The 16,917-nt window shown below is 38.6% G+C and overlaps 1 pseudogene; it reads left to right on the top strand.

The window, feature by feature from the left end:
* The first annotated feature begins 84 nt into the window (after positions 1–84).
* Positions 85–16,917, top strand: LOC139148189 (monomeric sarcosine oxidase-like; annotated as a pseudogene).

The raw sequence follows: 16,917 nt of genomic DNA, 5'->3' as shown, positions 1-16,917 counted from the left end.
CCTTCAAATGTCGTTCTTCGAAAGAACAATATGATATGACCCATACACGACAGAGTGAGTGTCATGACCCCGGCTAGCACAGATAACAGCTTTGATATCCCTTTGGTACTTCACACAATATTCAGTCGAGTCATCTGAGTGGCGCCGTTTGAGAGGTAAAATACACATGGCGGGCTCTGGTGAACCTCGGTACTTTGAATACATCGTGGTTGGTTGTGGCGGAATCGGCAGCGGTACCGTGTATTGGCTGTCCAAACGCGCTGGTAAAAGTAAGTTACAGTGACATTGCGTCATGCTATACATACGGGATTGTTTTTGTAGGTTTGCGCAAGCGCTGATAATATCCGCAGTATCAAGGGCCTACATCATGTGCATTGTTCGGGTATCCTGTCATAGTCGCTTGTGAATTGATACTGCCGGCCTGCTTCCCATGTCGTGTTTTATATAGAAAGCAAGGGAACATGAGATCTGACAAGAAGTGTGACAAAGTAGAATGTATTTTGGTCTCAACGTCAACCTCCTGGTAGGATATAATCTGATGGCTTTTGACATTGTTTGTGTTCAGACCAGTATACTTCTTCACTTTTGGACTTTGTATGGTCGTCGCCCCCATGGCGAAGACTTAGAAAGGATAGATGGTCACTCGGTTTGGTTATTCGTGCCCAATATTAAACACCATTCGTGAAGCGAAAGACATATACCCGGTCTTTGTATATCTGACTTGAGAACACACTCTGTATATTAAATCTGGAAGATTGTCAAAGGCTTCGCGGGTAAACTTCCGGCGATAAATTAAGGCCATAAAGAAACATTTTATTTCTCGTCGCCTCGCGTATCGATCTTGACTAGTCACATCAACTTCTTTTTGCTCATTTTCTTGAAAAAAATAAATGTGAGTAAATGAGAGTGCGGGACGCATCACAGTAAATATTAGTGCCCATAAGAGATTCGAACTGTACATTTCTGACCGATGAACTTACCGTCGTCATCTTGCCGATTGTCAAACTTACCACTGCATGTAAACATTCATGTATGATTATTGTTTTTCTGTCGGTTGTTGGATTTTGTGAGCATACGCGAGCACACCAGCCTTCTCATGCAGAGAGTGCCAACAGTGGGGTGTTCACGTTGCAAGAAGATTAAAGGGCCAGTAATGCTAACTTTTGATAAGTTTTCGTCATTTTTGTTTTGAATGTCAACTATGACTTCTTGTACTCCCCAAAACATGTTGATATACACAGTGTTAAACGTGTCAACTCACCGTACGTGTGTGAATTGCATGACTTCTGATCCGGACTAGAATTCGAATGTAAACAATAGCAATGTATTTTACACATAAAGACGCTAAGTTGACAAGCTAAATAGTGGATGTTTCAACATTTATTTGGGAGTAGAATAAGAAGTTGCAATTGATATACAAAACAAATAATAAAAAAAAAACATAAAAAAGTTAGCATAACTGGCTCTTTAAGCGTATACCTGCATCATGCAGAGCAGTTTACATATACCATCGTTACGGTGACGAAAGGCAACTTGAAAGGAATTCTGAATACGCCAATTTAAACACATTTGTAAACGTATCCGTATTTAACTTTTAATGCTCCTTGTGACATGAATTTCATGCCACATTTCAATGGAAGGTAAAAGACAGCTATACAGTGCACCCTCTATCGCCGATATCGAAAACCACGCGCTATAATTGTTTGGAAATTATTTACGAACTTTTAGTTTGTCTAGAAACATTCCCACTGGCCGCTGATATAGCGCGTTGACTTTATCAGATGATGCCTGTCAACATCACATGATATACAACCTCGGTGAAATTGCATTGTTGGGGTACCTGTGTGACTTGTTTCACGTGATGGTGATCAAGATTGACAGTCGAATAAATGGAAAATTGTTTTCTTGATCTGTTCAGGCCAAACTTTGTCTTCCTCCAATAGCATATGTCTTTTACACAACACCTGCTGAGTAGTATTTCATTAGCTTATATACCTTCATTATCCCCTAGATGTTCTTGGCCTTGAGCAGTTCAAACTTGGACACGATAATGGCGGATCGCAAGACCACTCTCGCATCATGTAAGTTTTCCATTCATCTTCTTATTTTAACCTTTACCTTTTCTACGTCCTGCAATTGCAGGCCATTTTAGCACTCCGATGCATTATCAAACTGACCCAGTGTAGTTTGCCTATTCAATCGTTTGTGTCACTTGCGTGTGAGAAATGACGAATGACACACAAATTAAAAGAAGTGTGTTCTTTTTTCCATTCAGATTTATGTATATGTGATTTTGTTATAGCTTCTTAGAAGACCTTGGGATGACCGTTCCATGACTTTCCGTTTATATATTTTCAGCATAATATGAACATCACCATTGGTGTCCGCTAGGGAGTATTCATTTTTTACTGGAAGGGGGTGCCAGTGGTGCCAGCTACAAATGAAATACAAAAAGCAACCCCCTCTAAATAATATTTCTAAAATTTGACTCCCCTTAATTCATCAATTGTAAAATGTGACTCCCCAGCAAAATTTTTCATCGGATTTAATTCATTAACCCTTTGCACCCTAAGGGCTTGGTGAAAAAAAGTGACCTTCAAAAGTATTTGCAAGAAAAAGAGTGACCTCTCCAATTTTCATGCCCAAAAAACAGTGCCCCTACCCCAGATGTCACAGTCTGTATCAATAAAATCTTAATTGACATATAAGTTATGACCTTTTTGAACTTTGAACTTTCAAAAAATCGTTTTTGAACTTTACAAATAATCACTTGGGTGAAATTCCAATATCATATTTGTTGTTCACATCTGCTCTTTCAAACGCCCTATTCTAATTACGTACATTTATATTAAATGTCAAACATTTATAAAACTAGCTAATTTTGTAGATCGTAAAAAAAAATTATTCATAATTTACTCATAGACTACAATGTATAGTGAATCAATATTTCGATGAAATTCTAAAATCAAATTTCTTGCACACACATACACCTGTAACCACCCTAGTGTAATAGAGTACATTAATATAAATAATCAAGTACCTATAAATACGCAGATTTACCTAGTTTTGTATTAGAAAAAATCGGATTACTCTTTTCAATTTACACGAACGAAATCATGTTATCGGATAATTTGTTGACTTTGCTCAAGTTTGCTGATGACATGGCACTATTTGCCAGATTAAAAGGCGTAGTATCCTTGTCACGCTACTTTCCTGAAATTAATCGCCTGTGTTCATGGTTCAAAGACAGTTTTCTTACCTTAAATATTAAAAAAACGAAAGAGTTGGTTCTTAATAATGGCAGAAAGCTAGAAAAAGTAGAATCTGTTACCATTGACAACCAACAGGTTGAAATAGTATCATCATTTCCATATCTAGGGTCCATAGTAGACCAGAAGTTAAGTTTCAAAGAGAATACAGACAAAATTTATAAGAAAACTCACCAACGAGTATTTTTTCTGAGGAAGCTAAAGAGTTTCAATGTTAGCAGTCACATCCTTGTTTCTGTGTATCGTTGCTGTATTGAAAGCATTCTAACTTATAACATTGTCACATGGTTTGGTCATATTTCTGTTAAAGAGAGAATGCGACTAACGAAAATTGTAAACATATGTAGTCGACTTGTCGGGACAAAGTTCAAAGATCTTGGAGAACAGTATACTTATGCTCTTCGTAGGAAAGGGTATCCATTCTTGGTGATAAATCTCACCCATTGAATGACAAGTTTCAATATCTGCCTTCGGGATGCCGTCTACTTGTGCCCAGGGCTAGGAAGAATCTTTTTAAGAAGTCATTTAAACCGTCAGCAGTTGCTGTTTTAAATATGAATATGTCTGATTCCATCCGGAGAACCAGAGCAAACACCATTTTAAGTAGGAACTTTTAACATAGTGTTGTGTTTGTCTGTAACTATTGTATTGTTTTAATTTGTATGGTGTTGTCCGTATTTGGTGTTTTTATAGCGGTCCTGATGTTTAAAGACAATTTTCCATGTTTTTATGGACAATAAAGTATATCTATCTATCTATCATAATAAATCAACATTTCGATGAAATTCTAAAATCCTATTTCTTGTTTAAATGTATGTAAATACAAAGTCCAAAAATCTTTGCTAACATTTCATATACCATGTTTTCAAAAATTTGAGCTATTTTCCCAAGTACTCAAAGTGTTATAAAAGTTACGTTGTGAACATTGCATAACACTTATTCCTCTTGGTCAACTTGGAAATTTTATTTTTATGAACAGAAGTGCTCTTTTCTGCTTGTTATCACCTGTTCAGACAGAATAAAGCCATGTTGGTATTCTGTTTTATATATTTTTGGTCAATTCTGTTGTTTTTTGCCTGAACTCCATAAAAACCAACAATCATTGATTGTAAAATTTGACCCCCCAAATGGTTTTGTAAAAGTCTACCTCCACCGGCACCCCCTTCCTGTAAAAAACGAATGCTCCCTAATGATAAAAGACAAAAGCCAATCACGATTAACTATTAGGCGGCCTCGTCTCAGGACCTTCCAACTCACAGCTTCAAACTCGGCCCATTTGAATTAGTATTATTGTTCACTAAAACAATAAAATTCTAGATGTACCAAAGAGACACTCACTTGTATCGCCACAAAATTTCCAACTGTATAGATATTTATCACATAATTATATGTGTAATTACGCATTATAATTATACTTACAGCAAGTCAGACGTTCAGAGACTGTTAAAACCGCCGACGGCGGAGTGTGCCTTAACTGAAAACACAGGCCAGAGATGTCTACCAACACATTCACTTTTTAAGAATCTTATCGCTACTTTACATACGTTTTCTCATATATGTCTACTTCTTACACTTTGTTTGCTTGAATATTTTCCATAACATGTCAAACTGTGCTTTAGTACATACCTTTGCATTTAACTTGATCACCATCAGCCGTCAATCTTTTAAGCTTTGACATTTAACGAGTTCAATCGGGGGATGCGCTTCTTATTGCAGACGTATGTTATACCACGACGAATGCTACACGACACTGGTCAGGGACGCCTTCACGACATTCGAAGAGGTCGAAAAGGAGTCTGGAATACAGTTGGTGTACAAGTGCGGTGGCCTTCAGTTAGGTAACGCTTCCATTCCGGAGATCGCCGGTACAATCGACGCGTTTGCTGATGCAATGAAGAAACAGAACATTCCGTATGTACATTCGTGTTGAGTCAATTTGTCTTGGGTTAAATAAAGCCTGTTTACCCTTTCTTCATTTCTTCCTGAGACTAAATTTTTACCCACGAATGCCCACATGTTTACTACGTTCGATTCCGAAGGGAGAAAAAGAAAAGAGACAGGACAGTTTTTCGCCGAGTCCAGCTACTTTTTTGTTTCGTTGCTCACGTTTTGTGAATTTCATAGAAGTAAAGAACATTCTCCCCTCTTCCTTTCTCGAATTCAACACATTTCAATTATAAAAATGCTGCGCTGTATGACTATTCCGACAGTAAATGTTATCAAGTTTTAGATCTCAGTCATGTCATAAACCGCCTTCTCTATGCGCTTTATAATATAATGAATTTTTGTAATGAGGCTGATATGTCAAGAAATACTTCACCAAATTTCATTAAACTTGGTACAGATTTTAGCTCGTGTTGCTTTAACAGAGAATCAAGACATTTTTCAGCGTCATGTTAGTTAATTTTTAATATGAATATTTACTGAACTGTTTTAATTGTTTGATATGTCCATAAATATTATACCAAATTTGATGAACTTGGTACAGATGATGATCTCAAAGTGCTGTCATAGAATGCTATAACATTTGGCAGTATCGTTTAAATCAATTGCTAATTTGCATACATGATGAATGTGTGATGTTGGGTTGAATGTCCAGAAGCACTGCATCAAATTTTATGGAAAATGGTACAGGTGATACTCTGTTGGTGATATAATACGATAAAAAACGTTTAGCAACATCCTGTGAATTAAGGTGGAGCTGCATGTTGCCAACACAGTTTTTTCAAAGGTATATTGCTCATCTTAGATGACAAGGAAACCCCATCATGCTATATATTTTCAAAAAGTAGAGAATGTAAATTTAGTATGGTAGTAATAGTTTACTCGAAGGATGAAGGGAATGTATATTTGGGGTAGAAAACCTCAATTTTAGTATTAAAGATAAAAATTAATTCAAGTCAAAAACTTGACTCTATTTTCTAAAATGTAATATTTCACTTGAAAGAATAGAACATGTAGAAAAAAAGCACTTTTTATATTGCATGATCTATCCTCAATTCGCATGGGTTGAAAGACGGACACCCAAGAAAAGTGATTAAAAACATAATTAGCAAGATTAAAACGTCTGTTATTCAAAATCTAAGAACTTTATTGCCAAACAAAATGGTCCTTTTGATTTATAGCATTTAAAGAACATAATGTGAACATTTCACAAAATTCGATCCAGCCAGAATGGAATTGAATTCTTTGTAAACATTGAAATTGGGAGAAAAGAGAAGCACGGAAATCGGTTGATTTGCATACATTATCATGAATTAACACTTTTTATCATGTCACCTATGACTGCTTTACAATCCCACTTTCAACTTTTATTTCATTCAGATTTCCATAGCTTAGTGTAGAATTTTATTGTCTTAATTACTGTCAACTTAGCCTTGCTGCTAATTATTCTTACATTACTGTTATACCTTATAACCCCAAATTTTTTCAACCGATGCATACATGATTGTCACTCAACAAACCATTTACAAATACGTCTTTTGCTTTTTTATTCATATACATGTTCCTTTTATCACAAAAATGGTTTAAAATAGCAATGTGAAAAATAGTTTTTCAGCTATATGTTACACATTGACTCCGTGGTCCGTCTAATTTGCAGTGAGTGGGGTTGTTGATAAATTCCGATAATACTAGGCAGTCATTATTTCCAAATGCCGTTTGCGCTATTTTTGACCAACAGGCTCTACAAACACAAAAAGTAGAGTCGGAGGAGACATTCTGTCATTTCTCTTTAAAATGTTCGTAGTGTATATGAATCAAATAGTCTATGAGTTTTACCTACTGTTACATCAAAGGCAGCAGGCTGCATTGTACATAGCTGCTTTTATAAGACCTCAGACAATTTATCACTCACGACTAATTATCTCTTTGATCTTGACTAGGTATGAACGTTTGACTGGAGACCAGATAAAGGAACGTTTCCCCAGTTTAACACGGGAGCCGACATCGTTGGCCTTTACCAAAAAGACTCAGGCTTGGTGGATGCTGCCATGGCGAATGCCACGCACATACAGTTAGCCAGAAAAAATGGCGCCACCATCTTGGAGAATTGTGCTGTGTTGAAACTGGATCAGGATGCAGATGGTGTTCATGCACTGGTATGTACTTGAAACTCTGACTAACTTTCATATTGATGGAATCGTTTTCTTCGCTTTCACGCATGTCCTTATGCGCACTTTTACAAACCACTCTTCATATCCGAAATGTGGCGTTGTCTGAAGGAACAGCGTGATTCTTTAAGGAATTTCATGATGTGTTCTCCAGGGGCAACTAGGACTTAGGCAGAACAAGTTTTGTGAAGCACACAATACATACAAGTAGCTCAACACCCATCAGACAAAGGCCGAGGAATACTTAATTAACACACATCATTCCGTGGAAGGGATGAAACGGGTTACGTGAACTCAGAAGAAAAACAACAGTGTCTCAGAAATCTCACTGCAAATACAAGGAAAAAGTCTTTAACGAAGACACTACATACATATCGCAAAAAGAAAAAAAGAAACAGAATGCAGTCAGTGATTATTGTTATACTGTTTTTGCCGTAACTCCATACATGTAAATATATATTTTGCCAAATTGATTCCCAAGGTCTCCATAATAAATTTAAACTTATTTGTCAAAGACTTGAAATTAGCGCAGAGCTTTTCCGCTTCTGCAAATAAATGGATCCTTTGTTCCTTAAAAGCAGGGCATGTAATGATAAAGTGAAATTCATCTTCAATTTCATTATTTTGACACAGGTCACAAATTCTTTCATACACGGATGTTTTGCTAGGGTGTCTGGTTTCAATTTTAAGACGGTGATTACTTATCCTAAATTTTGTCAGGCAACTACGTAATTTTCGAATCCAATTCGTGCTTTAAAGATCCTGTTAGTTCTCAGTCTATTTTTTGCATTTGGTTTTGTTCTATTATCATCACTTATTTCCTGCTTCCACTTTTCATTGAACTCCTCTTTTAGTTTATCATATATTATATTGAAACTGGAGGTTGGATAATTTCATCAAGATTTTATTGAAACTACATGGGATGCATTTATGTTTGTACATAATGACTCTATTTTCATATACCATTTACTTCGTAATTGTTTGTTTACCGAAAGTGTTTCCTTTAGCAAGGCGTGATCAGTATTATTTAAACGGTTATGAAACTTAATTAACTGTTTTTGGACGAAAATCTCAATCGGATATCTACCAAGCTCACTATAGACGGCCTTCTTTGACGAGTTTCTCGAAATACCCAAAACGAAGCGACAGAAGTTGATATGCACCTCTTCTATAGCTGATTTTCGAATGCATTTTTTTCTTTTAGTGAAAATAGCGCTTTTTGTCCCTTTTTCTTCAGATTTTCCATCCCTACTTTGAATTTGCCATTAGGACTAATTACTAGTCCAAGGTAATTAAACTGTTTTACATTTTCAAGTTCTGCTCCTTCTAAGAAGAATAGATCATTATCCAGTAATCTATTAGATTTATAGAAGATGTACAAACATTATCTTTGACTTGTCAGTGTTGACTGAAAGTTTCCACCTGGACGTGTATGTATGTATTTTATCCAAACAATTCTGCAGCCCTTGCTTTGATTTTGACAAAATGACAATATTATGTGCGTAGAGTAAGCAGCTGACATGAGATTTGTTAAGTTTGGGCGAATCACAGCTGTCATGGTCAAATATTTCAGGTAAGTCATTAATGAACAGGTTGAATAAACTTGGACTTAAAGTACATCCCTGTTTTACTGCCACGTTGGATTGAAATTGTTTTGCAAGGCCCTCTTTAGTTTTAATCTTATATGTGATTTTACTGTACATCGATTTAATGATGTTATACATATTTCCCGATACATTGTTTTTCAGCAATTTGTAATAATGTCCAGTATGCCAAACACTATATAATTTATCTGAATTCTTGGTTTTATTTAGTTCCTTCTTCTTCGATTCTCTGTCATTATGACCACCCTAAAAACAAGCCAAGGCCTTGACAGAGATTGACAAGATGTACACAGACGGAGTTATAGAGCCATCAAAGGCCCATGGGCTGCACTTATTCTGCTTGTAAATAGATTGATCAACAAGAGTTTGTGTGGACTACAGGAAGTTGAATGAGGTCACCCGGAAAGACATACCCATTGCCCAGAACTGACACAACCCTTGATTATCTGGCGGGCTGTTCATGGTTTTCCACACTGAATCTTAAGAGGGGGTACTGGCAGGTCAAAGTGGCAGAAGAAGATCGAGAGAAGACAATTTTTACTGCTGGGAGTGTTTTGTGGCAGTTTGTTGTGATGCCCTTTGGATTATGTTATGCACCCGCCGCCTTTCAGAGGCTGATTGAGCAAGTCCTGAGGGGTCTGCCATGGACCGTGGTGCTGGTCTATCTATCTCGATGACATCATTGTGCATGGGAAGAGTTTTGATAAAGAACTGAGTAACTTGAGGCAAGTCATGAATCTCTCACAAATAGCTAGACTGAAGCTTAGTCCCAAGAAATGTGAGTTATTCAAACACCAAGTTGGCTTCCTTGGACATGTTGTCAGCAAGGCTGGTGTAACAACTGACATAGAAAAGACAGAACCAGTGCCCAGGTGGCCTACTCCATCCAATGTTAGGGAAGTCCGCGCATTCTTCGATTTTTGCTCGTATTACCGAAGGTTTGTAGCATCATTTGCTGAAATAGCTAGACCACTGTATCAACTTACACAGAAAGGTCGCAGATTTGCTTAGACCGCAGATTGTGAGACTGCATTTAATGTCTTGAAGCAGAAGTTGACGTCTGCTCCAGTTCTTGGATTTCCTCAGCAGGAAAGACCCCTAATTGTTGACGCAGATGCAAGCGAAGGTGCGATAGGTGCAGCTCTGTCACAGCGGCAGAAGGACGGAGAGGAATATGTGCTATCATATTACAGTAGTGTGCTGAGTGGCCCTTAACGCCGATATTGTGTTACTCGAAGAGAACTACTGGCTGTGGGTAGGGCAGTTGACCAGTTCCACCACTACTTATATGGCAGAAAGTTCACTATAAGAACAGACAATTCAACTCTGCAATGGTTAATGACGTTTCCCTACCCAGAGGGACAGACAGCCAGATGGATCCAGAAACTACAAGGGTACGACTTCATCATCCATCATCGTGCTGGACAGAGCCATCTTACAGCTGACAGCCTTTCACACAGGCCATGTGGAGACATGTGCAAACACTGCAATAGGCAGGAAGAACGTGAATGGCAGAATGAGAAATCATCAGTGCAGCTGTCTCAAGAACAGAAGTGTGGACACAGGATCCCTAAAACTAGGAAAGTTGAACCTATACATGAAGCATATGTTTCTGACGATGGGAAGGTAGCAGACCTCCGTGTGGCCCAACTAAGGCATCCTGATATTAGAAACTTACTGTTGTGGATCGGTGAATCAAGAGATCGGCTTCAATGGAGAATGTGTCCCCATGGCCCAGTAACTAAAGCATATTGGTCTCAGTGGGATTTCCCCTTGAACTACATTGAGGTGTACTCTATCGCAGATGGGAAAAGCCGAAGGGTGGCATCACCCAGCGACAACTGATTCTACCCAAAGCCAAACAGACAGAGGTCCTGGAACAGTTGCATGATACCCCGACTAGAGGGCACTAGACAGCAAAGAAAATGTTGTCTCGCTTGAGAGATATATTCTACTGGGTAGGGTGAGGGCAATCAGTGGAACTCTGGTGCAAGAAGTGTGGGCTGTGTGCCAGAAGGAAAGGACCATACCATAGGAAGCATGCAACACTTGGCAAATACAATGTGGAAGCACCGATTGAATGGTTGGCCATTGATGACCTTGGTCCACTTCCTGAGATGCTACATTATCGTTGCTATGGACTTTTTCAGCAAGTGGCCAGAAGCCTTTGCAGTACCAAATCAAGAAGCAGTCACGGTAACTAGGAAGGTGGTTGACGAGTTCGTAAAACATTTCAGTGTTCCTCTGGAATTACACTCTGACCAAGGTCGGAATTTCGAGGCAGCTGTGTTCCACAAAATGTGTGAGCTTCTTGATATACAGAAGACAAGGACTCACCCCACTGCAGCCCCAGTCAGATGGGATGGTGGACCATATAACAGGACCATTGAGAATCAGTTAGCCATCTTTTTCGAGGATAACTAGGAAACCTGGAATGAGCACTTGCCTCTCATCCTGATGAGCTACAGGACCGCAGTCCATGAAACTACTGGTTTTACCCCATCAATGGTAATTCTAGGAAGAGAAATGAAACTGTCAGTTGACCTTGCGTATGGTCTTCCAGAGGAAGAAATCACTTCTAATGGCATGTATGTCGGACTGCTACAAGACAGAATGCACAATGTTCAGTCTTTTGCCAGAGAGAACATCGGGAGGAGTAGCAACAACATGAACGGTGCTATGATACCGGGGCAGGACAACCAAGGCTTCAGCCAGGTGATGTTGTCTGGCTATATAATCCACAAGGGAAGTAAGGTGTATCACCAAAACTGTCGAAACCGTGGGAAGGTCTATATGGTGTTGTTGACTGCATTAATGATCTTGTGTACAGAATCCAAAAAGGACCTCGCACACAACCCAAGATCGTCCACCGGGACCTACTGTGGAAATATAGTGGAGACTGGAAGGCTGACTGGCTGCAGCCAAAGTGAGACAGCGAGCGTGATGATGACAGGGATGAATCACCCACTGAGGAAGACGTGACATCTGCACAAGCTTCAGAACTAGATGCGGGCATCGTCAGCACTGAGAGAGGCATGCAGAGAAGTAGGAGACCAAGGAAACGTCAAACGTCTCATTGAGGAACGGTAAAGGACATGCATGGGGCTAACTGAGGAAAATTTATGTAACCAGTGATCGTAGGACCCAAAACTAGTTCTTGCAGTTTATGCGTGTTACTTGTTCTATATCTTTTCTGTAGTTGTTCATTTTAATGTTATATTAGGACAGATAATCTTTTTAAGGAGGGAGCAGTGTGATGCAAATCTTATAAATCATTAAGCCCATTGCTTAGTCATCAATGAAAAAGATAAATGAACTTTCAGATATGGCCATAGATGGCGATACAATGTTCCATAAATGTAGGCATAAACTCTGGAATCATGAGTAGTTGTGTGTCTGGCGTAGGCTCAAACATGGCCACACTGTACACGGTACGAGCAGTAAAAGCAGAAAGTTACCTCAAACAGCCTTTTTAGCCCAATCGGACAACAACCCCACACCCATTGCATATCTCCGCGTGAGCCTGTACCGTTCCAATGATTGGTGAGCATTAAATCGTCGTTGTTTTCCCAATTACTCGGCTCTATCCCTGACTGTCTGCTTATCCTACATAGAAAATCTTGATCGAACCGGTAATTCATTATAAGAGTAGGTAGGTAAGTAGGTAGATAGGAAGGTAGGTATGTAGGCAGGTAGGTAGGTAGTTATGTCGGTAGGTCAGTCAGTTGGTCGGTAAGTCGGTCAGTCGCTTAGTAGGTCGGTAGGTCAGTAGGTAGGTAGGTAGGTCAGTAGGTAGGTAGGTAGGTAGGTAGGTAGGTAGGTATGTAGGTAGGTAGGTAGGTAGGTAGATAGGTAGGTAGGTAGGTAGCCAATGCTACCTCCCCGTCCGTCGCATTTCTCTCTTTAGACTTCGCCTGTCTGTGTCTTCTGTCTCTTTCTGTCTTTCAGGCCTAAATGGGTGATATCAAGACATGCTTTCCTTTCCTTCTTCAATTTTCGTGGAAATATTAAACAATGCACTGGTTTTAATTTGATTAACTCAGGTTTACACAAACCAGGGTGTATTTCGTTGTCGTCGCATCATCGTCACTGCTGGTGCCTGGGTCAATCACGTGTTAGGATCTGTTGGTGTGCATCTTCCTTTAACAGTGACCCAGGAACAGGTCACGTATCTAGCCACGCCCAATATGAAGGATTTCACCAAGGAGAAGTAAGTTCGATAAACGGTTTATATCATATTTTTACAAGGTCTAGTATATTTAGTTCCTTTGAGATGTACACGAAAATATTTTATTGAAAGAGATTCTCACCTTGTCGATGGAATGGGCAAAGAGACTGTCATTCAATTTGCAACATTTACATTGTACGTTAGGCAGTCAGTCAACAGCGTGTAAGGTAAACTACAGAGTTAGAAAAATAACTTTAAAGTATTATGATCGGAAGAGACTTTTCTTTTCATTCAAAATTGTTCTGTTGCCAACATTTACAGAGCAACGTTGTTATTCATGTAAAGAGATCTCAAAGCTGTACCTTACGTGCTGGTGCTTGGAAACTTTATGTATTTCAACAGCAGTGATAACAGTGGTGGTGATCATGGTAGTGCTTGGCCATGGTTTCTAGTTCAATTGTTTAATTATTTTATATCATTTTGATTCTGAATATTTCGGGTAAAACAAAAGCGTCAAACATTCAGTCTGATGACTTCTGCATTGTAGAATGGTTTCAATTCAAGAATGGTTCATTTTTTACCACAAACTGCACATATAAACAACTTCAGGAATTATAAATAATTAAAATGCTGTGTTACCAATGGACCAGGTTACATCTCTTCTACGGACAAACACGTTTCCATTTTTTCCCGTGAACCCTTGCAGTTGAAAATGTAAGACCAGCATTCATTGGGAAGTTGAGCGACGTGAGATAGAAAGTTAAAGGTTGCTCCATAGTTTCTTTGGGTCTAGTGACATGAAATGACAAGTTCCTATTATTGCTTTCATTCAATGTTCAAGTCTCTTCCTGCATAGCGAGGAACCATAGCAATGTCAGCAATCTGGCAAAATTTTGCCCCACCGTCAACTGACCCTACGTCATCCCCGTTTACACATGTACATTTGTGTAGGTTCCGTCTATTTTTCCTCTTTCTCGTTTCTCAGCTTTCCCGTTTGGATGTTTCACGAACCGAGATATCACTTCTACGGCTTGCCAATCCATGGCAATACGGGAAGTAAAATAGGAATCGACGCTGGAGGGCCACCAGTTACTCCGGAAACCAGGAATTTTAAACCTGACCCAGTCAGAGAGAAAATGTGTGTTGAATTCTTCGAGAAATATTTGCCCAAGGTAAACATTTATCTAACATTTTCTTTCTATATTTCTTCTCTAACTACAGCATTCTATTGTAAACTTATTGAATGCAGCATGTTGTGACTCTTATGAAAATGTCACGTTTTCTTGTTCAGTTCCTCGATTAAATTTGCAACGTCGAAAGTTACGATCACCATGGATAACGTTAATTACAGCCCTAACAATACATATATTAGACCCCTGAGACGATGACTTTGATTTCCACTTCTACCAGGCTGTAGGACCACTGTTGTACTCCAAGACCTGTCTTTACGCGATGACTCCCGATCGTTACTTCGTCATCGATACCTTGGAAAAGAAAGGCTTTCCGCAAGTTATATTCTGTAATGGCGCTGGACATGCATTTAAGTGAGTTGTATAGCTTTACCTATTGAGGATGCCCTTGCTTTTCGGCCACGGTGTAGCAATGGAGTTTCTACAGAAACGGCCTCTTCTGCTTCATATCTGGACATTTTACTTGATTTGACTCTAATGGTCACCTTTCTACTAGGCTATATGACAAGAGAGATGATTTCAACTTTAGTATAATCAATTTTCCACACCTCATCAGTAATATTCCACTCTCACCTGCTTATGGGGTATACATTTCCCAGCTTATTCGATATGCAAGAGCATGCAGTTCATATGGTGATTTTGTAGAGAGACATGGCCATCTCTCTTACAAACTGTTAAATCAAGGTTACACCAGAGCAAGACTTGTCTCTACATTCAAACGCTTTTTTGGCAGGTATCGCAAGCTGGTAGATAAATACAATATCTCTCTTCGACAAATGATCACTGATTGCATCGGTGACATGGGGCCTTAGTTAGTGACCACTACCTATCTGACTTACAGATTGATATATGGCGGGTGCCACATGTGGGGCAGGATGCGCTTACTATTTTCGAAACACCTGACATCACTTCTTGGTCTTTTGGCCAGAGGTCCATATATCTTTCTTTCATGAATTTGACTTTGTTTGTGTACTGTCTATTTACTGTCTGTTCTGTGCTGTTTTGTGTCTATGTTTACAACTATTGTCTTACAAATTTTGACCTAGTGTTATTGGATTATGGATTGGTATGATTGCGATTATTTTTCTTGAGCGAACATATATCCTGGGCAAAGCAGTTGCATGAATTCCTATTTTGCATCTATGGCACAATATCATTATGAAATTCAATAATGGGCTCACATTTGCTCTTCTTTGTAACAAAACATTCATACTATCTCAATATTTTGATAAAAGTTTAACATATCTGAAATTGCTGAGTGTTGGTAGCATGTAATTATGAATTATCCTTGCTTGGATAATTGGTACGTTAAATACCAAGGGAAGCAACATGGTACATTTTCGACACCTCAGGTACGTTAATGCATGGGCACAGGCTTACATACATGTAAAATCAGTTTGAACATACTTTTAATCAGACCTGGTCAGAAAATTGTGAAAATTGCCAAAAATATGTTTCGCATTTGATTAAGTTGAAATTTATCATAATATATTACCTAAGTCAGGTCACGTGACCATAATCTGTTATTTTCCCGCCAAAATTGTATATTGCAAATAACTGAATATTCCAACCGCTAAACATCAAAATATTTAAAATATTATGACCAATTAATGTAAAATGGGATGGGAACTTGTGTTAGAACTAGTGGCAGATGCAAAATTATTGAATTTTGAATAACATTTCTTCACGGAAAACAACAAATACAATTTTTTTGACGTTTTAAATGAATATTGTAATATCAGAAAGAAGTATAGATAGAGTTTCATGAGTGCCATGTATTTTTGAAAGAATATGATAGATGTTGTTTCCAAAAGTGCAAAGAAAATCAAGAAAATTTAACGGGTTACGGTTGGAATATTAAAATTAATAAAGACGTAAATTTTGGCGGGAAAATATCAGATTTGGTCACGTGACTGAACTCGTCAAGATTTGGGCAGACATTTTTTTAAAGAATTTAATAATTCCAATAATTAGGCCAAATATCAATCAAATCTGGTGGTTTTTAAAGATAATTGATCATTTTCTTACTTTTGGGCTTGATGGGTACAAACACCCATGCATTAACTTACTTTTTCGACACGCCTGTTCAGCCTCTGTGATGGACTTTTCGCTTGCTTTATGAAACTTGTGCGGTATGCATTATCACGGTCTATATCAATAACTTATAACGCACGTAGAGGGACAACTCTCTTTGTTCAACCCGTTCGAGCAGAGTTGCTGCGAGCTATATAAACGGACTAGCACTGAAGTTTGTAGTTATATTCCATTACAGATTCTCCTGTCTGTTAGGAAAGATCCTGAGTCAGATGGCCATCGATGGGAAGACAGAGTATCCCATTGATTCTTTCAAGATGGATCGCCAGGCTCTAACTGATCCTAATTTCAAGCCAGCTTTCTACCCACGGGGTCCAGCTAAAGCTTCAAAGTTGTGAACCAGGCAAGCATTGCCCGATCCGGGAAATAAATGGATGTGTAATTTTCACATAACTGTTATTGAGGGGCAAAAATGGTGATACTTTCGGAAAGTTCCAATGATAACTGTTACCTTCGGCTTGATGAATTTTAAAGTCACGA

This window comes from Ptychodera flava, chromosome 13, assembly GCF_041260155.1.
Source record: "Ptychodera flava strain L36383 chromosome 13, AS_Pfla_20210202, whole genome shotgun sequence".
Classification (NCBI taxonomy): Eukaryota; Metazoa; Hemichordata; class Enteropneusta; family Ptychoderidae; genus Ptychodera; species Ptychodera flava.
The sequence above is the reverse complement of the archived record's forward strand: the minus strand, read 5'-3'. Positions and strand labels throughout refer to the sequence as shown.